This window comes from Tupaia chinensis, unplaced genomic scaffold (genome assembly GCF_000334495.1).
Source record: "Tupaia chinensis unplaced genomic scaffold, TupChi_1.0 Scaffold000434_1, whole genome shotgun sequence".
Classification (NCBI taxonomy): domain Eukaryota; kingdom Metazoa; phylum Chordata; class Mammalia; order Scandentia; family Tupaiidae; genus Tupaia; species Tupaia belangeri.
This window is the reverse complement of record NW_006159939.1, coordinates 2,616,058-2,642,473: the sequence shown is the minus strand read 5'-3', so window position 1 is coordinate 2,642,473 and position 26,416 is coordinate 2,616,058. Positions and strand designations below refer to the sequence as shown.

At 41.7% G+C, this 26,416-nt stretch overlaps 1 pseudogene; it reads right to left on the bottom strand.

Moving 5' to 3' along the window:
- The window catches only part of LOC102487296 (ATP synthase subunit d, mitochondrial-like), a 66,013-nt pseudogene extending 40,037 nt beyond the window's left edge, over nucleotides 1-25,976 (bottom strand).
- Nucleotides 25,977-26,416: the final 440 nt, after the last annotated feature.

Here is a 26,416-nt window from a genome sequence, read left to right as displayed (position 1 = left end):
GTGGTTAAAGCACTGGATTCCCGTATGGCATACCGTGCGCAAGTCCCGCACCTGGTGGCTTGAGAGTCCCACTGAGCGCATGTGTGTGCGTGCTCCAAATTCTAGGAGAATGGAGGAGATGGGATTGTAGCATGACCATCTCCTCTGGGAGGTGATTTCTCACTTTTTCTCTGTCTCTCTGGCAAGTGTGTGTGCCATATGGCAAAAACCTAAAAGATACAAATAAATAACATAAATGTGTGTGTGGAAGTGTGTGTGTATATGAAGATCTTAGAGCATATTCCATGTAAGGGTTTCCTGTTATTAGCTCTAGCCTCCCTAAGGTTATTAAAATTTTCAGGGCTAAGTTAATATCTTAGAAACAGTCAGAAATTACCACAGCAAATGGTTACTCAAGAGGACAGGAGTGTGGTGAGATGTGGAGAGGTTGGACCGGAGAGAAGACAGTCAGCATATCCAGGTGAGGGATAGAATGGAGAGAAAAATTCAGGAGTCATTTGTATGCAGATTTCAGTGGAAAAACAAGTGGTAAACTCATCAGGTAACAAGGGACAGTGTAACACTTGCGAGGCCCCTGACTGGGGAGTGCTAAACTCTGTAAAGATCATGCTCAGCAGAAAGTCTGGTGGGCAAGCCTGCGTCGTTATGAATAAAAACTCTCTGCACTCTTATTTGAGTGGGAAACTCATCCTTCCTTCTTTATTCTTTTAGGCTTTCCTTTTACGATAGCATTAGTTTGGAGTTCTCTTTTTTCCCCTGTATTCCACTTTTCCCGTGACTTGAATGGTCAATGCTTATCATCCACAAGGGAAAAGATAATGTTTTTGGTTTTTAATCTAAAAAGAACAATAAGAGTTATTAATGGGAAATATGAAGCCAAATAACACACTTTAGAAAAGGAATGCAATTTTGTTTTGAAAAAAGAAAACACTGATTCTTGTGTGATTTCTTTTTGATTCATATCATATCAAAAAACGTTATGGGCATTTAACCATTACTTCTCTGCTTTTCTTGTTGATGATGAGACCCAGGAAGCATCTCTTTTGTTACTTTTCAATTTCCCCCATTTTTGTTTATTTTACTAAGTAGAGATCTGAAAATAATTATAAGCTGGAGTGTACACGCACTTTCCAGAGAGAGATGGAGAAAGCACTTCCCCAAGAAGGAGTGGTCATGCGCCATCCCTTTTCCTCCATTTCTCCATCCTGTTGGGGTTTAGGGGATGCATGCACACATTCCTGGAGTGGTTTTCAAGCCACCAGGGTTGGGATCAGAACTGAGGTCTGCTATGTAGGATTAACTACTAAACCACTAAACCACTGGGTCGGCCATGAAAATAGTATTTTTAAGGTATTTCTCTATAGCATTTATTTATTTATTTTTAAATTCCCGGAGAGAGAGAGCACCTCTGAACAGTGGCTGCACCACAAACCCTTCTGCTCTACCTTTCCATCTGATTTTGGATATGCATGCATATGCAGCCAATGCGTTTTTCAAGCTGCTAGGACTGCGATTTGGACCTCAGTTGGGATCTGGCTCCCTTAGCCACTAGGCCATAGGCCTGGACCTATACAACATTTCTTGTACCATGGATACTTTAATATCACTGAAATGCATTAAATTCTAGACATATGAATTACTGTACTGAGGGTCATTCAAGACAATGTAAGTTGATGTTTTCCTCAGTTGGCTCTTTGTGCTCCCCTTTAGGAATACACGCAGCTTTTCCTAACTTTCAATGTTAAGGTTTGCAAACTTTATTGATGGGCTGGTTTCCTGATTGACTGATAGGATTCATTATACTGAAATTCTTGGGCCAGCTGGTGGTATGGTCATTAAGGTGTCTAGGTCCCACATGGCTGACTGTGTAGTTTGAGTCTCAGACTTAGTGGCTTGAAAAGTGTGCTGAGGTTGTGCATCTATCTAAAATTCCCAAAGTAAGGAGAAATGGAGAAGGAATTGTGGCATGACCATCTCCCTGGGGGCTGGGGGGAGGCACATTGTCTCTTTCTCTCTCACTCTCTTTCTGTGTCTCCTCTGGTGAATACACATGCTTTCTGGGAAGATCCCTGCACTCCCTTTGCCCAGCTCCAAAAACTTCTCTGCCTCAGCCTCCTTAATAACTGGTACTATAGATTTGACCACTGTTCCCCATTTTTTTTTAGAGTGGGCCAACAATCAAATCAAGTCCTCCCATGTGGCCTCAGCCTGATAAGTAGCAGCACATGCTATTGTGTCTGGGCCTGAAAATTAAATTTCTAGAGAAAAATAATCCTTAAGTCATTCTGCAGTCTGCCTAAGCTTTCTAACTTATTTATTCAATTATTATCGAATGCCTGATTTGTGTCAGTCATATTGATTTCCAAGTCATTGAATCTAATGATGGACGTTTTGGGGAAACACTTCATTAAGGTCCTAATTGAGTTGGTTTCCTGTGTCACTATGTTCATCGTCATCGACTTTCTCTTTCCATGTATTGATTTCTTAGGCTACATACGGGAGTGCTAAACTCTGTAAAGATCATGCTCAGCAGAAAGTCTGGTGGGCAAGCCTGCGTCGTTATGAATAAAAACTCTCTGCACTCTTATTTGAGTGGGAAACTCATCCTTCCTTCTTTATTCTTTTAGGCTTTCCTTTTACGATAGCATTAGTTTGGAGTTCTCTTTTTTCCCCTGTATTCCACTTTTCCCGTGACTTGAATGGTCAATGCTTATCATCCACAAGGGAAAAGATAATGTTTTTGGTTTTTAATCTAAAAAGAACAATAAGAGTTATTAATGGGAAATATGAAGCCAAATAACACACTTTAGAAAAGGAATGCAATTTTGTTTTGAAAAAAGAAAACACTGATTCTTGTGTGATTTCTTTTTGATTCATATCATATCAAAAAACGTTATGGGCATTTAACCATTACTTCTCTGCTTTTCTTGTTGATGATGAGACCCAGGAAGCATCTCTTTTGTTACTTTTCAATTTCCCCCATTTTTGTTTATTTTACTAAGTAGAGATCTGAAAATAATTATAAGCTGGAGTGTACACGCACTTTCCAGAGAGAGATGGAGAAAGCACTTCCCCAAGAAGGAGTGGTCATGCGCCATCCCTTTTCCTCCATTTCTCCATCCTGTTGGGGTTTAGGGGATGCATGCACACATTCCTGGAGTGGTTTTCAAGCCACCAGGGTTGGGATCAGAACTGAGGTCTGCTATGTAGGATTAACTACTAAACCACTAAACCACTGGGTCGGCCATGAAAATAGTATTTTTAAGGTATTTCTCTATAGCATTTATTTATTTATTTTTAAATTCCCGGAGAGAGAGAGCACCTCTGAACAGTGGCTGCACCACAAACCCTTCTGCTCTACCTTTCCATCTGATTTTGGATATGCATGCATATGCAGCCAATGCGTTTTTCAAGCTGCTAGGACTGCGATTTGGACCTCAGTTGGGATCTGGCTCCCTTAGCCACTAGGCCATAGGCCTGGACCTATACAACATTTCTTGTACCATGGATACTTTAATATCACTGAAATGCATTAAATTCTAGACATATGAATTACTGTACTGAGGGTCATTCAAGACAATGTAAGTTGATGTTTTCCTCAGTTGGCTCTTTGTGCTCCCCTTTAGGAATACACGCAGCTTTTCCTAACTTTCAATGTTAAGGTTTGCAAACTTTATTGATGGGCTGGTTTCCTGATTGACTGATAGGATTCATTATACTGAAATTCTTGGGCCAGCTGGTGGTATGGTCATTAAGGTGTCTAGGTCCCACATGGCTGACTGTGTAGTTTGAGTCTCAGACTTAGTGGCTTGAAAAGTGTGCTGAGGTTGTGCATCTATCTAAAATTCCCAAAGTAAGGAGAAATGGAGAAGGAATTGTGGCATGACCATCTCCCTGGGGGCTGGGGGGAGGCACATTGTCTCTTTCTCTCTCACTCTCTTTCTGTGTCTCCTCTGGTGAATACACATGCTTTCTGGGAAGATCCCTGCACTCCCTTTGCCCAGCTCCAAAAACTTCTCTGCCTCAGCCTCCTTAATAACTGGTACTATAGATTTGACCACTGTTCCCCAATTTTTTTTAGAGTGGGCCAACAATCAAATCAAGTCCTCCCATGTGGCCTCAGCCTGATAAGTAGCAGCACATGCTATTGTGTCTGGGCCTGAAAATTAAATTTCTAGAGAAAAATAATCCTTAAGTCATTCTGCAGTCTGCCTAAGCTTTCTAACTTATTTATTCAATTATTATCGAATGCCTGATTTGTGTCAGTCATATTGATTTCCAAGTCATTGAATCTAATGATGGACGTTTTGGGGAAACACTTCATTAAGGTCCTAATTGAGTTGGTTTCCTGTGTCACTATGTTCATCGTCATCGACTTTCTCTTTCCATGTATTGATTTCTTAGGTTTTTTATAGTTGTCAATCTACAGTGGTTTTCTTCTCACAAGAAATGCCAGGCCCCTGACTGGGGAGTGTTCAACTTTATAACGATCATACACGTCAGAAAGTCTGTTGGGCAAGAACTGGCCCAAACATGATCCCCTCATCCTGTTTTGCTTGGCTTATTTATCATTTGTCTTAGTCTTGAAATCAGGAAATCTCAACATCCATCTGAGTGTGTGGTCTCAGGTTTGGAAGGAACGACTCGGCGGGACTTTCAGAAATATTGAGTGAGTGCCTTTGGATATTTCCTTACCCAACATCATGGAAAAATGGCACAAAGCCGTCTCTGAAATTACAGTCAGTTTATAATAATAATGAAGAGGGCTCTACTGAGAGAGCCTTTTACCATTTGGTGATAGTTTAACTTTTGAAACTAGTTTTAAAAAGAAATCACAGATTCAGTAATAGCAGCAACTTTTCTACCAGAACAGACATTTCTAATTAATTCTTTGGCCATTGAACCTACAGACCAATCCAGATGAGCAATAAAAAAGGTGTTGAGAGAAGAGTACTGGGATAGTTTTCATTTTTGACTGTTAGCATTACCAGTTATATGTATTTATACACACACACACACACACACACACACACACACACACACACACACACACACACACACACACACACACACACACACACACACACACACACACACACACACACACACACACACACACACACACACACACACACACACACACACACACACACACACACACACACACACACACACACACACACACACACACACATATATATATATATACACTGCTTTTCTGAGTAGCAAAATGTGAGTTGCAAAAATGGTTAGGAAAAAACTTTATTAACTATTCTCTATATGACTATTAAAATGGAAACACCATCTGTGTATGTAAAGAATTAAGCCATTCTAATGAAAGCAATAGCCCTTAAGATTCCTTCTGTGGTTCCTTCGTTACTTAAAGACTTAATTAATGACAGTTTCTGAGTTTCGCTAAAAAGAGCAACATAACTCTCATTTTCTTCCAAGAGATGATGAGTTTGGAATGGAAACATTAATTATCCTCTTTAATTGTATATGCAGACATTTCTCCAAGAATACCGTACCTGAACATATTTTGTTCCTATTTTAATTTCAGGATATACAGTACTTTGCCTTCCATAACTGCAGCTGGGCAATGGCTCACCTCTTTTTCTTAGCACTCTTCTTAAATTCTTTGCTTCAATTAATCTTAAGCCAGAATTGGATCGCTTTTCTGCAGCTGGTAGCCAGTGAAGCTGCAGGTTCTGCTGCTTTCTACATTAAATGGTATAAAAAATTATCGGAGTTGAGAATCGGTGACTACTTTCATTTGAAAGATGGGAAACATCCAGGACTGTATTAGATCCATCCTTGCCCAAAGTAACACCTCTGGATATGTGAGCATATGATAATGCCTGGCTTTTTAAAGTTCTCTATAGTCATGAGATATATTAATATGCACGTGTGTGTGGATATGTACATATATAACATCTATATCTATGTATCTATATCTTAATGCTTATATCCCTTTCAAATTAATATATTGAAAAATAGCCCCCAAGGCGGTGGTCGCAGGAGGTGGGGGTACCCTTGGGAGGTGATTCAGTCATGGAGGCAGAGCCTTCATTAATGGGATTAGTTCTGTTATAAAAGAAGTCCAATACTGAGCCAGTCATTGGCATGGTGGTTAAGGTGGCTGGATCCTACATGGCCAACACTGTGCAGTTTGAATCCCTGACGAAGTGTGTTGAAAAACACACTAGGCATGTGTGTGTGTGTGTGTGTGTGTGTGTGTGTATGTGTGTATGCCCAAACTCAGAGAGGATTGTGAAGGAGAAGGGATTGCAGTGTGACCATGCTCCTTGGAGGATGCGTCCTCACTTTCTCTCTTTCTCTCTCTCTTTCTATCTCTCTCAGCAAGTGCATGCACCCTTGGGAAAATTACAAAAATAAATAAATACGTAAAAAATAAAATTGAGTTATGATGAATTATGCTTTTAATACAGTGCCAGAAGAATTTATTTGATACCATTCTGAAATGTTTGCATCCTTATTCATGAGTGAAATTTGCCGATAGTTTTCTTTTTTTATTTTCAGCTCTCTTTATTATATTATGTTAATAAGAACATGATAATGCATAAAACAAAATGAATTCTATGGTTGTGAATAGAGAAAATAGGTAAGGAATTATTTGCAGTTTAAAAATGAGTTACAGTTCAGCTGTTAAATTACCTAGGCCAGGTATCTTTTTGAAAATGACAGCCCTTTGCTTTCCAGTGTCTTCCATGATTACTGATCTATTCAGATTTTTCCCTCTTTGGTCAAAATAGTTGTCCTTTTTTGGGTAGAAAACCAAGCCTTTTATCTAAATTTTCACATTTATTACTGTCTTAGCTTGGATTCCCTAGAAAACAGAGACTGAAGCGGGGCTTGAGTGTTGAAGTGCTATTGGGAGGAGAAATCGTGGGACAGAAAGTGAGAGGAAAAATGGAAACAAGACAGGGACAGCGGGAAACAAGTGCGATTGCTACATTACCTAGCTCACCACTGCCTCATGATGTGTGAAGGTACGGTGCTCAGACAGGACACGCCAGATGTGCACACTGGAGGTACGTGTTGGAAGTCTATTGAAGGGAGATGAATTTATCTGCCAGCTCTCTCACATCTCATATCTCCCACTGCTCAATGCTTGCCCATGGGATGGTCACTCCCTGAACGTCCAGGCTGTGTCATTATTTGGCCTCTTTGGGCAGCAGCTGGGGAAGCCAGATACTAACTTGTGGAATGTTAATTCTATGGAGTCCTCCCTGGACTCCAGAAGTGGTAGGAGAACTCATAGCCTACCTGGGTCTGATTGAGTTGGACTAGGGGATGCCAGCACTTCTGGGCTCTGGACTGAAGAACGTGTGAGGGAGACTCTGTTTTCAAAACCCTGCATTCACTTCAGGACAGAAAGAGATAACCAGAGTTGTCAGTAGATGAAGTGGTGATGGTAACCTTGGCAGCTGGGTGAGGGGCAGATTCTTAAGGGAATCTGAGGTGACCCACAAAATGCATCTGAAGTAATTTTCATAGATTTACATGTATATTCTTCTATGATTTCAAAATAACTTTTAAAAATCTGAAGTTTACCATGATAAAAAAAAAAAAAAGTCTGTGGGGCTAGCTGGTGGCATGGTGGTTAAAGTGGCTGGATCCCACATGGCCTACTGCATGGTTTGAGTCCTGGTCTCTGCAAGTCAAAGAGCATGCTGGGTTCATGTGTGTGAATGCCCAAAATCCCGAGAGGAGAATAGAGTAGAAGGGATTGGCCATCGCCTCTGGGGGGTGCTTTTTACTCCTCATCTTCCTCATCTCTGTCCAGGTGAGCACAAAATAATTTTTTTAAAAATAAGGGTTATCACTTATTTTTAATATTAAGGATGTATATATATATTTTTTCTCTTTTTCTGTTAATCATGTTTTCTAAGGGATTTATCTTCTTTGTTCTTTTTTTAATTGCCAGAATGTTTACACCACAGAGAGACTAAGAGAAAGAGAAAGTGGGGGGGAGAGAGAGAGAGAGAGAGAGAGAGAGAACACTCCCTAATGGGGAATAGTTATCACACCATTCCTTTTCATCTATTTCTCCATCCTTCTGGGATTTTGGATGTGCGCACACACACACACACACACACACACACACACACGCATTCCTGGCATGTTTATCAAGATGCTGTGTCCAGGATTTGAATAGTGGTCAGTTATGTGGGACCTAGCTCCCTAAACCACTAGGCTATGAGGCTGGCCTGACTTATCTATTTAAAAAAGTAATTTCAGAGAAACAACTTTTTGCTTTATATATTCTTTATTATTGCTTTCTGATGAAATTTAAAATTTTATCTCAAATAATTTCACCCTTATTTTAGTTTGGCATTTTTTGAGTTCTATTTTAAATTTCTTATATTTAGTACTTACCTAGTTTTTAATGTTAAGAGATTCTTAAGAAATTTAATGGCATAATTTTGACTTTGAGTATAGCCTTAGCTATAGCTCATGGATTTTGGCATGCAGTTACCTCCTTTTTGCTACTTTCAAGACATTTTACATGTATAATTTTGAAAGTAGCAGGATCCTTCTGGAATAACAATTTCTGATTCAAGAAGTGGCAATTCAGTTTCTTATGGAAGATTTGAGTGTGTTTAAAGGTCTTTCTGTGTGACTCTTGGATCAAACTTTCCCCTTGGGATCATTCTAAAGATAATTTATAATTTTAATTTTAGAAATACACTTGGAACAACTTTAACCCAGTTTTCTGTGTGAATAGACACAGCAAGTCAACTAGAAACAGACTTTTGTTCAGAGAAACAATCGTTCGTGTATGTTCAATATTCAGGACAATTTGACCATCAGCTTGATTCTATAGCTTTAAACCCAGAGCTGTTCCACCCAGCAGATGTTTTGACCTTCTATATATGAATATCCACATTTTAGTCAGCCTCGCACAAAAGTTGATGACCTTTCAGTAATAGCTTTTGAAGTAAACTCTATCAAGCAAGTTGAATATTTGTTTACTTTAACCTTGCTGCCTATGAGCATCAGCAGGCTCCTCCTGTCTCTTGTGGTTACGTGACTCTGTTGTTTTCTTCCACTATGAGGTCCCACAGCCTTTATTGAAATTTTTTATTGAAGTCTTTATTGCCCATTTCAAGGGCAACTTTTCCCACTGTATCTTGATCCATAGAATTCAGCCACCACAGTGCTTTTCAAAGGAGTTTGTACTTTCCTCAGCATTTCAGTTTTTCTCAATGCCCTGGTAAAGACCTTGGGCCTTCTTAGGGGGCAGCTGAGAACTGATAAGCAAGTAGCATATAGTTTTAGTTTAGTACTCTTGCCTCTGTAGAACTTTGCATTTTCCCCCCACTTTATTACATCATCTGGTATCTTAGCCTCATTTAGCACAGGTCACCACTGAGTCCAGATGTGAGTGAAGCAACTAAGGGAACAGTTGGAAGCAACCTGGGTTACTTAGAACTAGTAAATTGAATCCAGAATTTTTAGTATTTGGTTCCATAGCTGTAAGTTTAATAAGTCTAAAATTATGTTCTTCTATAATTTAGCCTCTTCAAAAATCTATTCTCATATTTCTTCTCTAGGTTTCTGGTGGTATAAATTAGCCAGCTCTTTTCATTCTTCTTCTTGTCATATATTCTGATCTCTCTTTTTTTTTTTTTTTTTTTTTTTTGAGATGTTTTTGCTGTAGGGTGTGTGTGTTCGCCAGAAAGACAAAGGCAGAGAGACAGAAAGCGAGAAATCACCCCCCGGGGGGATGGCCATACTGCAATCCCTTCTCCTTTATTCTCCTCTTGGGATCTTGGGCATGCACACACATGCACCTGGCCACCGGGCCCAGGACTCGAACCACGGTCGGCTATGGGAGTCCAGCTACACAGCCATTACTCCAACTGCTGGTCCCAAAAATGTGTCTCTAGTTGTAGGTACAAAAGGATGAGGAACAGAACATGGGGAGGAAGGCAGCCCTTGAAAAGTGAAACCTTGGCTGAGATGTATACAATCAAGGCTCCTGTCAGTCTGGAACAGACTCCATGGAAGAGGGAACTACTTTATCTGGTAAGGAAGCCTCAGTGGTTTTCAGAGATTGGGGTATCAGTAGATTCCATTCCAGTTTACAGGACCCCACTTTTTCCTCAGTCTGTTCCCTAACTTTTACTTTACTGAAAGATTGGGAAATCAACCTTCAAAACAATCGGAAAGATTGAAGATCTCACTGTGTCTGACTTTCAGTGGTCTCAGCTAAGCAACTACTAGATACTTTTTAAGGGTAGTTGTAGAAACCCTTTATCCTGTGATTGGGACTTGAGCCAAGAATTTAAGTATTGAACTTGGGATTTTCTTTCTTTTAGCTTTGCTGTGTGAAAGTAGAAGTCTCTCAGTTTTGCCAGCAGTGGGTGCTTCTTCTATGTTACGACAAATGCACATGGAAGTAACACTTTTGCTCCATGTGCAATGAATTACCAGTCCCGTAATAGTAATAAGATCTTCACTGCCGTCCCACCCAGCCCAGGAAGAAAACAGGCCAAAGATTCCTATTTTATTGTACGTCTATTGACTACAAAATCTTTGACATTTGTTATTCTGTAGTTTACTGCTCTTGGTGTGAATCCTCTCTTGCCAGTTGTAACAGAAAGGGTTTTATTTAAGGGTATTACATAGCTCACAGGATCACAGTGATGGCCAGATAGTCAGACTTTGACATTAGAAATACAAACTTATTTCAAGTTGTACCAATTATTGTGAAAGGAAATCTAGTCTACCCCGATTTCAGCGCCCTAATGGCATTTCCTTTTTACCTTGAAGGTAATTTTCTGTGAAGACAGTCTTGCAAATCTGTGTCCAATGGTTTCCTTAATCCTTTTGGCTTCTATTACTAGCACAAGAGGGAGACGAAGATATTAAAATTGAAAGGTAAATCCTATGCTTACTTTTAATTGGCAAGGAAACACTGCATTAGATGTTTTATAAACACTGTCTTGCAATGAGGCCAGCGGCCTATGTATTTGTTTTTTTTCTGTTGCAAAAAAGACCAGCAATTGATGCTGATTTACCTTTGGGTGAACTTTTGATTTGGATGGTGAGCAAATTTGTTTGCTCTGAGGTTGCAAAGTTGGTGCTTTTACTTTTTCTTTTTGAGTAAAATTGATTGTCCTGTGCCTTTAGACTCTTTGGCTCTATTAGCTGTTAGAAGAAAGATAGAAACCCAACTCCTGTTTTGCTAAGACCAAATTTTTCAGTAAATGAACATTGGAAAGGAACTTTTTCTATACTCCTTTCAAAATGTCCTTGGTCCCATGCATAAGGATTTTGGAATTAAAGAAAACAAAACAAAACAAAACAAAACCCTCAGTATTTGATTAACTGATGTTAAGTTTTGGTTAAGAAACCAGTCTCAGCCTTCAGATCTTTCAGAGAGAGAAACTCCTATTCTATCCAGAAAACACCATTTAATAGAATATAGTTAGGAAAACCTAATGATATTGGCTGTTTAATCTGACTGTGTCATTCAGATAATTGTTAACTGTCTCCTAACCTGTTATTTGCTGATGCCCCAGTAGCTTTTACTTGGTTCTCTTAGCAAGAGACCACTGTTTTAGAAAATGTACACAGTTCAGAAAAGGTAAGCATTCAGGAGCTTAACTTGGTCTGTTGAGAATTTAATAGCCAGTGAGCTTCCATCTCCATCCAGGAGGACTTTAAAGAGACTGATCTTAAATAACTTTTCATATGCCCTTTGGGACTTTAAATAAATATCCCTAAAGATCAGTGTTTGATTACTGGTGAATTAGTCAGAAATTTGAGCACATGTAAGAATGAAGTGAGGAAGAAAGTTGTAAATGGTGGAGGACTCTCCTGGGTCTAGGCTTGGTCACAAGATGCTGGTGAGAATCCTGGGGATAAAGAGAAGCAAGGACTTCTGCACCTCAGGTCAGCTTCCTAAGAGCAGACTCTGAGAATCTGAGATTTCCATGCAGGAGGCTTACTGGGTGATACTCTCATAAATATCACCTACATGGAGGTGAGGGAGGCAGGATGGAGCAGAGAGGGGAGTTCAACTAGATAGAGTTTTGAGAGTCACCTTACGGATCCCACGGACAACTCGGGGTCTAGTATGGCCTTTTGGTGACATCCTGAATAGAAGCAAGGGGACATACAGGCCTTTGTATCTCATCACTGGATGCAGGCTGCCCCTCGGGAGAGTACCTAACTTTGGGTGAGGCAGCTTCTTTCTGCTGAGGGAAATTTCTAGAATGTGATATAACTGTGAGCTACCAGCAGCCAAGACTTTTGGCTGCTGGGAGAATGATCAATGTCTTAACGATAAAGAGGCATTGACCTAAATATACACTACACACCACTCTTTTCTCTTGACCACATTTGCTTTCTCAATCTATCTGAAGCAACAATAGTCTTAGAGTTTGTGTTTTCCAAAACAGGTGACATTCCAGCTATTGTTTAGCTGTTTTCATTTTCTCAGAAGAAATCACAAATGGAAAAGAACTGCAGAGTGTAAGATTTTGTTCTGCTTTCAAGTTAACAGGTTAGCCTGTCATAGTTTCCTAAGTGCGAGTAGAAGACATGAGAGTCCTGGGTCAGAGACAAAAGACTTATAACCATGGCATAAGAAACAGCATGAGCCTCATATTTGCATACCTCCTCTTGCTCCTACAATGACCACAGAGGGGATACAGAGTGGCCCGTAGGGCTGTTGTGCATGCAGTGGGTTTGTGTTCCAGCTGAGGAACCCTACGTTGGCAAACCCCAATATTTCATAATGGATTGCAAGCAAACCTGCTCAAACGTTATACAAGTACAGACAATTTTGAAATGACTTTTCATTGGTGCATAGTTTTTGTTATTAATAGTCTGGGCTCAGAAATTCTTTTTTTTTTTTTGGAGAGGTTTTCACTATAGGGCACGTGCGCTCGCCAGACAGACAGAGAGAGACATAGAGATAGAAAGCGAGAAATCACCCTCCAGGGGGGATGGCCACACCGCAATCCCTTCTCCTCCATTCTCCTCTCGGGATCTTGGGCACGCACGCACACGTGCCCGGCGTGAGATTTAAGCCCCCGGGTCCGAGACGCGAACCGCGGTCGACTACGGGGGAGTCCAGCGACATAGCCATTACGCTAACTGCTGGTTCCCAGAAATTCTTTTTTTTTTTTTGGAGAGGTTTTCACTATAGGGCACGTGCGCTCGCCAGACAGACAGAGAGAGACATAGAGATAGAAAGCGAGAAATCACCCTCCAGGGGGGATGGCCACACCGCAATCCCTTCTCCTCCATTCTCCTCTCGGGATCTTGGGCACGCACGCACACGTGCCCGGCGTGAGATTTAAGCCCCCGGGTCCGAGACGCGAACCGCGGTCGACTACGGGGGAGTCCAGCGACATAGCCATTACGCTAACTGCTGGTTCCCTGGGCTCAGAAATTCTTAGGAGGAGCTATCAGAAGGTTGGGCAGGTCTTCATATTGCTTTATATCTTAAGGTGAAGTTGGATGCAAGGAATGGGAAGTCTGAGAGAAAAGAAGGAAACATGATTGAGATCTTATTCAACACACAAGACATCCTGCCATTGTAGTTGCATCACTGATGGGAATGATTGTCCTGGCCTTTAGTACACATATACTCGTTTTGGCTATCTTCTGGCTGGGGTAGAGGGTTGGCTGCCAAAGGAGCCACTACTGATCCCTACCACCATTATGATCTCTACATAACCCCTTTATTTCTGAAATCCCAGTTAGGACCAGAATCTGGCATTTGTCAGATCATCTGACCTAACCTGAGTCTGGAGAGTCCACTTTTGGCAACTGGAATGCACAAAAAGACGGGAACACTAGGATGCTTTAAAGCCGTGGTTTGACATTACCCAACCTGGGTCAAAAAGACATGTCCAGGCCCGTTTGGATTTACTGTAGGGAGCCAGATGATCATCTCCTTTGTTTAGAGAGAAATCATTCCGTTTGACCAGATGTGCTGTGAGGTTTCGGTAATGGCAAAAATACCATCTTTTGTAGTTGACAGAAAATTTAAACCTATTTGCACACAGTTTAGATCTAAGTTTTGAGAGAAATTGAATCATACATTTTTTTTCTCTAGAGGTTTTTGCTTTAGAGTGCATGTGGTTACTGGAGAGAGAGAGAGAGAGAGAGACAGACACAGTGAGAAGGAAAGTGAGAAATCACTTCCTCCAGAGCGATGGCCATATTGCAATTCCTTCTCCTTCATTCTCCTTCTGAGATATTAGGCATGCATGCACATGCCCCCAATGTGATTTTCAAGCCACCGAGTCTAGGACTTGAACCATGATCAGCTATGTGGGAGTCTTGCGACATAACTGCTACCAACCGCTGGTCCCTTGAATTGCAAATTTTGACTGCTACTTCCAATTGTGTAAGTCCTGATGTATGTGTTGCTGTTTGAATGTTGTGTATACGTGAATTAGTAATTTCTTTTTTCTTTTCTTTTTTTTTTTTTTAGAATTATCTATCTATCTATTTATTTATTATTATTTTAATTTGAAGAGCGAGAGAGAGGGAAAGTGAGAAAGCAAGCTACCAGGTCCAGGACTTGAATTGTGGTTGGCAATGCAGGAGTCCAGTGCCTTAACCACCATGGCACCTGCTAGCCCCTCAGTGATTTCTTTCTTTTCTTTTTTTTTTTTTAAAAAAAGAATAATTTAATGTTATTTATTTATTCATTCATTTATTTTACTTTGACCAGAGAGAGAGAGACACCGAAAGCCAGCCACTAGGTCCAGGACACGAATTGTGGTTGGTCATGTGGGAGTGTCTAGCATCTTAACTGCCATGCCACCTGCTGGTCCCCCTCAGTGATTTAATAATTTTCCCGATCAGTTGTATCATTGCTTCATTTTGTAGGTTTCTGAATAAATGCTTCAATGAGATAAAAAGAGTTCACAATGGCAATAGGAGTTTCTAATACCTGAAGGTTCGTTTGTGTGCGGTAAATAAGGAAAAGCTTAGTTAGAGACAAAGGACTTTCTTAAGAGGCAGAGAGAAATTTCGGCAGGATCTCACTATGCCACAGTCTGCGTGCCCAGCCAGGATTACAGGTGCACACTGTTGTGCTGGGTCCACTTTCGGCTGGTCCAGGAGTGGATCCTGGGCCTACCATGTAGCCCATCCTTGCCAAGCTGGGTTCTCTGGTTTTTGCATTAGCGCAGCTGGGCCTGCTTTTGTTATTATGTTTGACTTTTATGGTCCTTAAGGCTGAACTGTGAAATATTTCTCTGTTTTATTTGAAATCAGTTCACTTTTGTAAACACTCGATGTTGCTCCTATGTAAGGAAAGGACTCATTTAATACCACAGTCATTATGCGGCAGCAGTAAGAGAGTAGGAACGCTTGGCTGGTTTGTTTTTACTGTACATGTCTCTTCTTCCCATGAGTCCATTACCAGGCTCACTCACAGTAGGAATTTAGGATACCCCAAATCACTGCTTTTCTCTGCACCTCTGCTTTCTCCTATTTATTTCCTCCTTCTTCTCCACTGTCCTCCTCCCTACCCTTGCCACTCTTTAAACTGAGGCTGAAGTCATACTGATTAATGTTTTTCTGCAAATGGATCTCTGCCTACATATCACAGTGAAATTTCACAGTGAGATGGAATCTGAGGGTTGTATAGGTCTGTTTAACATATAGCTGCTCTTGGCTCCTACCATCAAAATGAGTATTTAAAAAATTGAGTATATGGTATGCATAAAAGATCACCATCCAGCTGAGGGTTTGGTCAGTCTTAAAAAAAAAAAAAAAAAAACCTTACTTGCAAAAACAGTTTCCATTTGAGAGCCAGAAAGCACCAGAGAGCTTTGGGTCACATGTTAATTTTGTATTAAAAGATTAATCTTCACACTCTCTGAATTTATCGAGGCCCAGGCTAATCCCATCTCCATGACAGTGGCTCAAATTCCAGGAAAATTTGCATGCCTTTTCTGTGAGGTTTTTTTTTTTTTTTTTTTTGCTTTTTCACGGATATATTTTAGAATCATTGTGGTCTAAATGTTTAATTCTGGAAGGACCGAAGTGATAAAGAGCTGGAATTGCTGTATATTCTACCATCTGTTTTACCATTTGTCTTCTCTGATGAGAACATTAACTTGTGCTTCCCACCTATTTCTCTTTAAGGCTCTGATTTAGTGCGTACCAGAGAATGGCGAACCGTATGCACATCTTTCCGTCCAGTAAGGTTTAGTTGCCAATTTTTTTTAAATGATGGTTTTCTATTGAGCATTAAGTTACATAGGAGGGCAACGCATCGATGTTTATTCCCAATTTGTGTGAACATTACACAGTAAAACATTGGTGAGCCACCCTGTGGTGAAATGAAGTTACCTACCGAGTCAATCCAAGGCTACATTTGGATGGGATTCCCTCGTGTTTGCTTATTTGGTTTACCATCAAGCTGATAAATGTTTTAAGAATATTTTAGAAGGGGAACAGGGTAAACTTTGAAAAAGTCGACTTCTAAGCCTCTTACTTACATCACTAGGAGCACACTATGGGTTTTGACTGTAGGCATGTGAACAGCAAAAGAAGACAGCTGCTAGATACTATAAAAAGTTAAATTCTCCATCTGGTTTGCAGTATGGGTAAAGACTTGCTGCAAATCTGGATTAAACGCTATGCCCCAGTTAGTTTACAAATATGGTCGGTCCTTTTCATTATGGAATGAAATGTGGTCTTTGCACCCAAGAATTAAACTCACGTACAAATATTCAGCAAAAATGGGATAAAGATAAAAGCAATGCTGTCTTGTTTCAAATTTGTTCTACTTAATTTCTAAAAGTGATTTTTTTTTTTTTTTACACCCTCAAGAGTCTGGCAAAGAATAGAACAAGCTTAGGTCCCTTCATGTTTAGAATGACAGTGAAGGGAGGAGAAACACACATATGAGAGTACTGAAATCAAAACTAGCCTGATAATGACTTACCACTTTGAATCTAGTATTCCTAATTTAGAAATTATGTTTTCTTGGAACTCACAATGTATGATGACAGTTCTTTTAATTTTTATATTAGGAGATCCTATAAAATTGAATACATGCTACATGTTGTAATATTTTCACTTTCTACATTTTTTTTTTTTTAAAGACAGGTTTTTTGCTATAGGCGCATGTACTTGCTGGAGAGAGAGGAAGACAGAAAGTGAGAAATCACTCCCCAGGGGGGATGGCCAGGCAGAAATCCCTTCTCCATTCTCCTCTCAGGATTTTGGGCATGTGTGCAGGCGTGCGCGCGCACACACACACACACACACACACACACACACCGGCGTGGGTTTTAAGCCACTGAGTCTGGGACTTGAACCATAGTCAACTACATGTGAATCCAGCAACATAACTATTATGTCATCTGCTGGACCCACTTTCTACATTTAAATAAAGTCATAATAGCATTGAATGCTCTCGTTCATTCAAAATCACGTATTCAGGGAACCTTTGAGTAGCTGAGGTAATGCTGGCAATCTGAATTCAAATATGTCCATACATTTCTAAAAAGCAGTAGAGGTTGGGATGGCATAATGTTTATGTCGCTGGACTCCCATGCAGTCCACAGTGGTTTGAATCCCAGATCTAGAGGCTTGAGATGCTTGCTAGGCGCATGTGCGTGTGTGTCCAAAATTCCAAGAGGAGAATGGAGATGAAAAGATTGTGGCATGGCCATCCCTTCAGCGGGTGATTTCTTGCTTTCTGTCTCCTTGGCAAGCACATGTGCCCTATAGCAAAAATCTCTCTTAAAAAAAAAAAAGCAGTAGAGGTTATTGAGAAAAAAATGAATCCACACAAAGTTCATGCTCTTAGCGCTTTTGAAAGACAGGAGGCACTAGAAATTTCAGATCACGTCAGTGCATAAAGCTGAACACCCCTTTCCAGCAAAAGTTCTGTTGAAAGACGTGTGGAGAGCTGGGGGTTTGGGGAGTGGTCTACAAATTTTGCTCACACTGATTCTAATCTAACCAGAGAATTAGACATACTCTTGTGCCTTCGGTATTCATTCTATCTTCCTGTGGCTAGAAACCAAGTTGCCACCATTTTTCTTATTCTGGGCAAAGTTGATCAGTTTTTCCTATGTTAAAATGCCACCTTTATATATATTTGTGAGCTGTCTTTTTATTTTTTTAACCTATTTTTTTCTTGGATATTTAGTTTTCTCTTTTAATTTTTGAGAGATCTTTATATCTTGGAATATTAGGCCTTTATCTGTGTAAAGTGTTATAAATATTTTCTCTCAGGTTATCATTTGTCTTTTGAGTTTGCTTTGTCATGCTATTTTTTTATGTAATCATATTTATCAGTCATTTCTTTTGTTGCTTTTGGATTTTGAATACAGAGATGTTTGCTGACTTCATCTAGGTTTTCTTCTGGTACTCAAATGGCTCTATTTTGTCTTTATATTTTGGTAAATCTAGTTTTAAATGTGAATCTAGATGTAGATGTATGAGAATAAACTTGAAATTTAAGTTTATTCTCATATATAGTATAGGTTAAGCTCTAATTTATTTTTCCTCTCCAAATGCAATTTAGTTTTACCAGGCCATCTTTGCCCTAGTTTTGATATGTCTATTTATGGACTTTCTATTCTATTGGAATATTCTACTGGACTTTCAATTTCGATTTTATTTTATAGATCTGTCAACTCATGCCCTGGTTCTACACTGCTTCAATTACAGAGGCTTTTATTTTTATATTTTTGTAGGGGTTTTTGCCCTAGAGTATGTATGCTGACCAGAGAGAGAGACAGAGATAATGGGACGGAAAGTGAGAAGTCACCCCCTGGGTGATCAAGTCAGGGCCTCAAACCAAGGCTGGTCAAGCCCAGCGATGTAACTGCTAAGCCATTTGCAGGTCCTCAGAGGCTTTATAATATGTTTAATATCTAATAGGGCTAGTCCTTCCTAGTGAGAGGGCATTTTATTTTGTAGCTAATATGTGTGTAATAATTGCTGTGTTTCTTCTATGTGTTTTCTTTGCTATATTATTTAAAATTTAATTTTAATATTTAAAAAAGTTTATATTAGTTCTAGTATTTCCTTTTATGCACATTTTCAATACCCTGTTTTAAAATTACTTTTACAGGACCAGCAGATGGCATAATGGTTATGTTACTGGAGTCTACGTAGTTAACTGCAGTTCGAGTCCCAGACCTAGTGACTTGAAACTCATGCTGGCCATGTGTGTGTGCCTACCCAAAGTCCTGAGAGGAAAAAGGAGGAGAAGGGATTGCAGTAACCACTACCCCTGGGTGTGGGGGTGTGTGATTTCTTGCCTTCTGTCTCTCTGGTGAGCAAACACGCTCTATAGCAAAATCTATCTAAAATAAAAAGTTAGCTGTAGGCCAGCTGGTGGCGTGGAAGTTTAGGTGGCTGTATCCCACGTGGTTGACAGCACAGTTTGCATCTCAGACCCAGTGGCTTGAAAAACACACTGGGCACATGTGTGGGCACGCCCAAAATCCCTAAAGGAGAGTGGAGGAGAAAGGCTTGTAGTGTGGCCATCCCTACTGGAGGTTCTTTCTCACTTTCCCTCTCCCTCTGTCTCATCTCTCTTCAATGCACACCTATAGCAAAATTAAAAAACAACAAAACAGGGCCAGAAGGTGGCGCAGTGGCTGGGGTGCTGGATTCCCATGTGGCTAACTGCGGTTGAAGTCCCAGACCAGGTGGCTTCAAAATCATAACAAATAAATAGATAAATAAATAAATAAATGCATAAAAAATGAAAAAGAGAAGAAAAGGAAAAACAGCTGCTCTGTGGAATTTGTAATAGAAATCACATTGTCAATGATTTGCTCTAGAGAAGGAACAAAGCTGATATGTACCCCCAGTGCACTAAATAGGTTAACACTAGTGATATTCCTGTGCCTTTCAGAGAAAGAAAGGAAATTCAGGCCATGGGTTCATGTGTATTTTGTTCTTTGGTTTCTGGAGCTTTCATGGGAATTGTCTTTAGGGCATTTTAGGTGAACTCCAGAGAGAATGGCTGAGAGCTTGGGGTGAGAGACGCAGACACACCTTCACTGGGAGGGTACACCTCTAGTTCTTGTTTAGGGCATCCTCGTAACACCCTCTGGCTTCCCTCTTTTCACCAGCAGGAGGGGTACTTTGTGGATATCGTCTCTGCTCCACTCAGAAAGCCAGGTAACTGTCAGTACAGAGATCTGCTTTCTCCTTTCTTCCTGCAATCCCGGGTTTTGGGAAGTTTAGTGAAGAACACATATCTTTGAATATTGGTTTAAACCAGGCTGTGGTGCTGGTTTTTTTCAGACCAGCCGAAGGGACCATGCCATTCAGTTATGCCAGAATTTGTCATAATTTTGACTACATAAACAGAGATTCATAAATAACTGTCACCATCCAAAGTTTTGGCCCAGGGCCTTGGGGCTATGTGGGGTAATAAATGACATCCTAGTGAAAGAGTTATCTTCCAGGCTAGCAGGTGGAGTGGTGGTTAGGGCCCTGGACTTCCACATGGCTGACATTGCTTTCTCACTCTCTCTCTCTCTGCCTCTCTGTCTCTCTCTCTGGTGAATGCATGTGCCTGATGGCAAATTAAAAAATAATAATAATAATAGGGACCAGTAGTTGGTGTAATGGTTATGTCGCTGGACTCCCAAGTAGTCAACTGAGTTTTGAGTCCCAGACCTGGAGACTTAAAACTCATGCTGGGTGCATGTGTGTACATGCCCCAGATCTCAAAAGGAGAATGGATAAGGGATTATAGTGTGGCCATCCACCTGGGGGATGATTTCTCGCTTTTTGTCTCTCTGTCTTTCTTTGTCTCCAGCAAGCACATATGACCTATAGCAAAAATCTCTCTTAATAATAATAATAATAATAAATCAAATGCAAAAAAGGAGAATTATCTTCTGTCTTATGTAAATAGTCATATATATGGTATTTTGGCATATCTGACAGTTATAAAATTATCTGCTGAGCTTTGGAGTGAATAATTAAGATCACAAGGGCCAGCTCCATGGCCTGATGGTCAAGGCAGCCAGATATCACATGACCAATGATACAGTTTGGATCCTAACTCAGAGGCTTGAAAAACATGGTTGTGTAGTGTGTACTGCAAATCCTAGCAAAGCAGAATTTGGAGATGGGATTGCAGTGTGATGATGCACATTGGGAGTGTTTTCTCTCTGTCTCTGTCTCTGGTGAGTACAGGTGCTCTCTGGCAAATCAAATCTGTTTCTCTCTATAGGTTACCCACTACCATATTGCTACATCTGGAGGCAGGACATAGTTTTGAAAGCACTTACTGCGTATTTACTATGTCGCAAAGAGCCAAGCAATGTCTGTCCCTGCCCAGTCCCCTTCCTCTATCTTAAGGCTGTCTATCCCTCCTCAGTCCCAAGTCTCTGCTTATGGTGTTGTTGGCGCCCCCCTGAGATACCCTCTAGGAAACGAGGTGGTGACGGGAAAAGAGTCGACTTAGTTACTTAACTGAGAGGAGCGAGAGAATGTGCCTCATATGGAATTGATGGAACCAGATTGAAAACGGATAACGTAAATCATGCTCAGGATATGGAAATTATTTAGTCTTGAATACTCCGTTGGAATATTTGTTTCTCCAATACAACTGTTCTTCGTGGTTATTCTTTTTGCCCACAGTGACAAAATGTGTGTCCGTGTCATGCGGGGAGCAGTGTCGTGAGCTTTTCTCAGAGTGGGAGTTCATCACCCGGCCATCAGCTTTCCCTAATTGGTAACACGATGAGCCGAGGAAAGGTACATGCGGTCGCGAAAGAAATGTGCACGTCATCTGTTCTCTTCTTTCAGGCGTGTTGGAATGTGCTGACTTTGAGTTTGTCTATTGTGTCTTAGGAAGTATCTCCATGGGTTTTTAAGGCCAGAGAACAAAATGCTCTGAAGGCAGATGAAAGGGAAGTCTGTGCAGGGAGCCCCAGCCCAAGCCAGGGAAAGACTGTATCTAAAGGCAATCAGCTTCGTTGCCTCTGGTTCTGGCTCTGAGTGGGAGCGGAGCATGTACTGCCTTCCAAAGAGGAAGGGCCACTGTGTCATGCTTTCATTGGCATGAGCTGTTCTGCTGGCACCTCTGTTCCTCCCCAGCTGTGAGTACCGAGACGGCGCCGTCTTCTGCACTGGAGGTTGCTACTGCTGCGGGTCCCTTCTACAATACCTTCATTTTGGAGAGATTTTGTGTTTCATCCAGAAGTCAGCTGTAATGAATTTATACTTGGACAGGATAGAAAAGTGGAAGAGAAGGGATGATGGTATGACTATATTGGGGGGGGGGGGATTCCTTTCCTGTCTTTCAGTATCTCTCTGATGAGCACACATGCCCTCTGGCAATTAAAGCATAACAAGGTTGCCAATCTGTGGCACGGTGATTAAGGCAGTTGGATAACACATGGCCGACTGTGTGGTTTGAATCCTGGACATGGTAGCTTGAAAAACATGCCAAGTGTGTGTGCATGTGTGCCCAAAATCTGGACAGGAAGGAGAGGGGATGCAGCATGATCATTCTTCATGAGGATGCTCTTCTTTTCCTCCCCACCTCTCGCACCCACCTCCTATGAGTACACGAAAACTCTGGCAAAACTATTTAAAAAATTAGATTGTGTCTGTTCAGTGCTAGTTAATCAGTCTGCCTAGAAGACCTTGCCTTTCTGGAGCCTTCAGTCCAGTGGTGTGTTCCCACTACCCAGTGCAATGGGAAAGGGACTGTAATGAAGCCACATAAACATGCCCCTCAAGGCAGGGGAGGCAAGGGAGGCAGGAGCCAAATGATCTAAAGAAGACTGGGACAGAGTTCCTTAGAAAGATGCTGTCTTCGGACCAGCAGTTGGCGTAATGGCTATGTCGCTGGACTCCCACGTAGTCAACTGTGGTTCGAGTCCCAGACTCGGTGGCTTAAACTCATGCCGGGCACGAGTGCATGCATGCCCAAAATCCTGAGAGGAGAATGGAAGAGAAGGGATTGTGGTGTGGCCATCCCCCCTGGGGGGGGCGATTTCTTGCTTTCTATCTCTCTGTCTGTCTCTGTCTTTCTGGTGAGTGCACGCACCCTATAGCAAAAACCTTTCAAAAGAAAAAGAAAAAAGAAAAAGAAAGATGCTGTCTTGAGCAGGCATTGAAGAGGGGAAAGGACATAGTCGGAGGGGTGGATGTGTGCAGACAGTGAGGCATGTAGGCTCCATGACCCGTGCTGGGAGCAGCAGGAGGTTTGGGCACTAGGGATTTCTGGTGGAGTACCGGAAGGTGAGTCTGAGATCTGCCTGGCTTAGATGGGGACGGGAAGGTGAGGAGATGAGGTAGGGCGAGGGTTTGGGGCATTCCTAAATCTGAAGGGAAGTGGGGCTGGGGAGCAGGAGGCAAATGTTACTTAGAGAAAGCTTGTGTGTTATTACATAAAATACGCAAGACGTCAACAAAACATGAACATTTTTCTCCTGCTGGCTTGTAGACTCTATTTAGTGGGATAAAATCCTCTTGCATGGGGTGAAAACTCTAGGAGGCCCATTATTTTCCTCTTTGCTTGCTCTTAGTAAATCGACTATTCTATTTTAGGTTGTGTACACACTGTCTCAATTTGATATTGAAAAGTGTCCAGGGACCAGGCCCATGGCCTGGCAGTTAAAAAAGCTGGATCCTATGGCCGACTGTACTGTTTGAATTCCCACCTTGATGGCTGGAAAAACACACAGAATGTATGTGTGTTCTTGCTCCAAGTCCCAGCAGGGTGGACACATGGAGAAGAAGGGATAGCAGTGTGCTCAGGTTCCATGTGGGGGGGGCTTTCCTCTTTCTCCCTCTCTCTCTCTCTGTCTCTTAGTCTCTCTCTGGTGAGTGTACATGCTTTCTGGAAAAAAAAGGCTCTAGTTCAATGTATTAATTGATACTTCCTTCTTCATTCAAAGATAAAGCCCTCCTCATCTCCCTCTAGCCAGGTCTCTGTGAGCTCCTTTTCCCCATTCCCAGTCTGGCGCAGGTGAGAGGGAGCCACTGGCTCTCAGAGGAGACATGGCCAGCATCTGTGGCTCTCCAGATGCAGTTTTGACCCCATTAGAGGGTAAAGGCTTTCTGTGACGGGATGACTTCACTCCTGGCCTGACAGATGTTTAAAGCTGGCTGCCTTCCTGGGGGCTGTTTTGCAGGTTCCTCCATTCCCACAAATTACGCGTTGCAGCTCCTTCGATGTAAAGGAGGCCTCTCCTCTGGCTCCCTGACCTCCTTCAGCTCCATCCCATTCCTCAGGCCTTCCCTGTTGGCAGCCCCAGTTATCCCAGGTGGTCCTCTTGTTTAGGAATTAAAATGGCTCCAAGCTAACCTTCTCTGCCCTTGGCAGCCAAGGATCCCTGGAGATCCTCACCCATTTCCACCCTGACCTACTCCAGCCGTGGAGGCCCATCCTATCCGAGTGTGGGGTCTCTGTCTTGCTGCCCCAGACTGCTTCCCTCTTCCGAGACTCAGTTGGACACAGATACCCAGTGGCTCGCGGGACGTTTGCCACCATCTGAATGTCCCTTGGTGGCAGCCCCTTGGGCTTCATACCCCTCACAGGGTGGACAGAGTTCCAAGTAAGTCTCATCACAGATTTTTCTGTCTCTCCCTCTCTCAGTGCTTCTTTATTCTCTGGGTGAGGGTTTCTGTGTCGTGAGAGGCCAAGTGCTTGGAAACCAGTTCTGGGGCTTGGCATTTGCAATTTTGGATAGTCCACCCAACACCTTTCTTTGAAGCCTTAACAGTTATTTCTTGGCATCTCTGTGGAAATGTTAATTTTAATGTCCTATTGAGTGTGTGTAATCTGGGTGTCTGGACTATGAAAAACTGGCTTGGAAATATGTTGAGAAAAGAGAAGAACAGCATGGATAGCTAAGGGAGTAAAATATTTAACATTTACTGAGAATTTATAATGTGTTAAGTGCTATTCTAAGCACTTCCTAGGGGTTGATGATTTAAATTGTCCTAACTCTTACGAGGTAGGTACTCATTTTCCCTTGTCTTATAGAGGAAATAGAGGTACAGCGAGGTTAACTAACTTGCCCAGTGTCAGAAATTATGCTAAATGCTTTATCTAGATTCTCTCATTGAATCTTTGTGGTAAGTCTATGAGGTATGTGTTCTTATAATCCCTACTTTATAATGAAGAAGCTGCATCTCAGAGAGGTTAATTAATTTGCAGAGGGTCTTATAATCAGAGAGGGTAGATCTGGGATGCTAATCCAGGTGGGATTGATCTCCAAGGTCTGCTTGAAGCTGCTGCCCTGACAGTTTCCTCATAGAATGCGGATGTGCGAAATTTCCAGGATGGCGTTTGGCAGATAACATTTACCTAGAAAAGCGATTGCCTTGCAGAATTAATAATAATAACAACAGTAATGGTAATAATAATAATAGGGGCCAGCAGGTGGTATGGTGGTTAAGGTGCTGGACTCCCACATGACTGATGGCAGTTCAAGTCCCAGACCTGGTGGCTTGCTTTCTCATTTTCGTTCTCTCTCTGTTTCTCTCTGGTGAGCACATGTGTCCTGTAACAAAGTTAAATAATAATAATAAAGTAAAAAAATAATAATACTGCAGAACTAAGAGGAAGAAGAGGTGTCTGGCCAGCCTGCTCCACCCGTGGCTATGGCTCTTTATCGACTATATGGCTGACTTTTGCAGGACATATTGGGTTCTCAGAAGAGTCATGATACACTTTTGCATGAAAAAAAATGTCATGACTTTTCCAACAACCCAAATAATTTCAGGTTTGCAGATTCCCTTAGGCTGCTCATGCATCCTCTTTAGTGCACCATCAGAACAGCCAATACTTTTCTTCAGAGAGCTTCTGCTGGTGAACTTGCACCCAATCCTGTTTCTTCCCCATCTCTGTAAGACCCACCTCTTTTATCTTTGTCCTGTGTAAACTCTTTCAGAACACTTACAACTATTGGACCCCTTTTACTGATATTAAAGACCACCACCTTTTCAGGGTCAGCAGACATGTTGTCATTTCCATCTGTCTCTACTGCTTAGTGGTTGGTCTGTATGCCTCAGAGTCTGACCCCTACTTAATGCTCGCTTAATGAGACTAATAAATTCCCTTTTTCCCTTGTGACTTTTACTTTAGAGTTGTTCTTTTTGACTTGATAGTGCAGAGGCACAGACTGGATCCAGACCACCTGGGTTCAAACCATGTGCTGTCACTTCCTAGGTGGGGTCATTGACGTCTGGCTTGGAGATGCACTTGCTCTTCTGCCTCTTTAAATCTCACTGGTAAGCTGGGGATAATTACACCTACTTGTAGAGTCATTATGGGAACCAGCAGTTAGCGTAATGGCTATGTCGCTGGATTCCCACGTAGTCGACCGCGGTTCGAATCCCGGACCCGGTGGCTTAGAACTCACGCCGGGCGCGTGTGCGTGCGTGCCCAAGATCCCGAGAG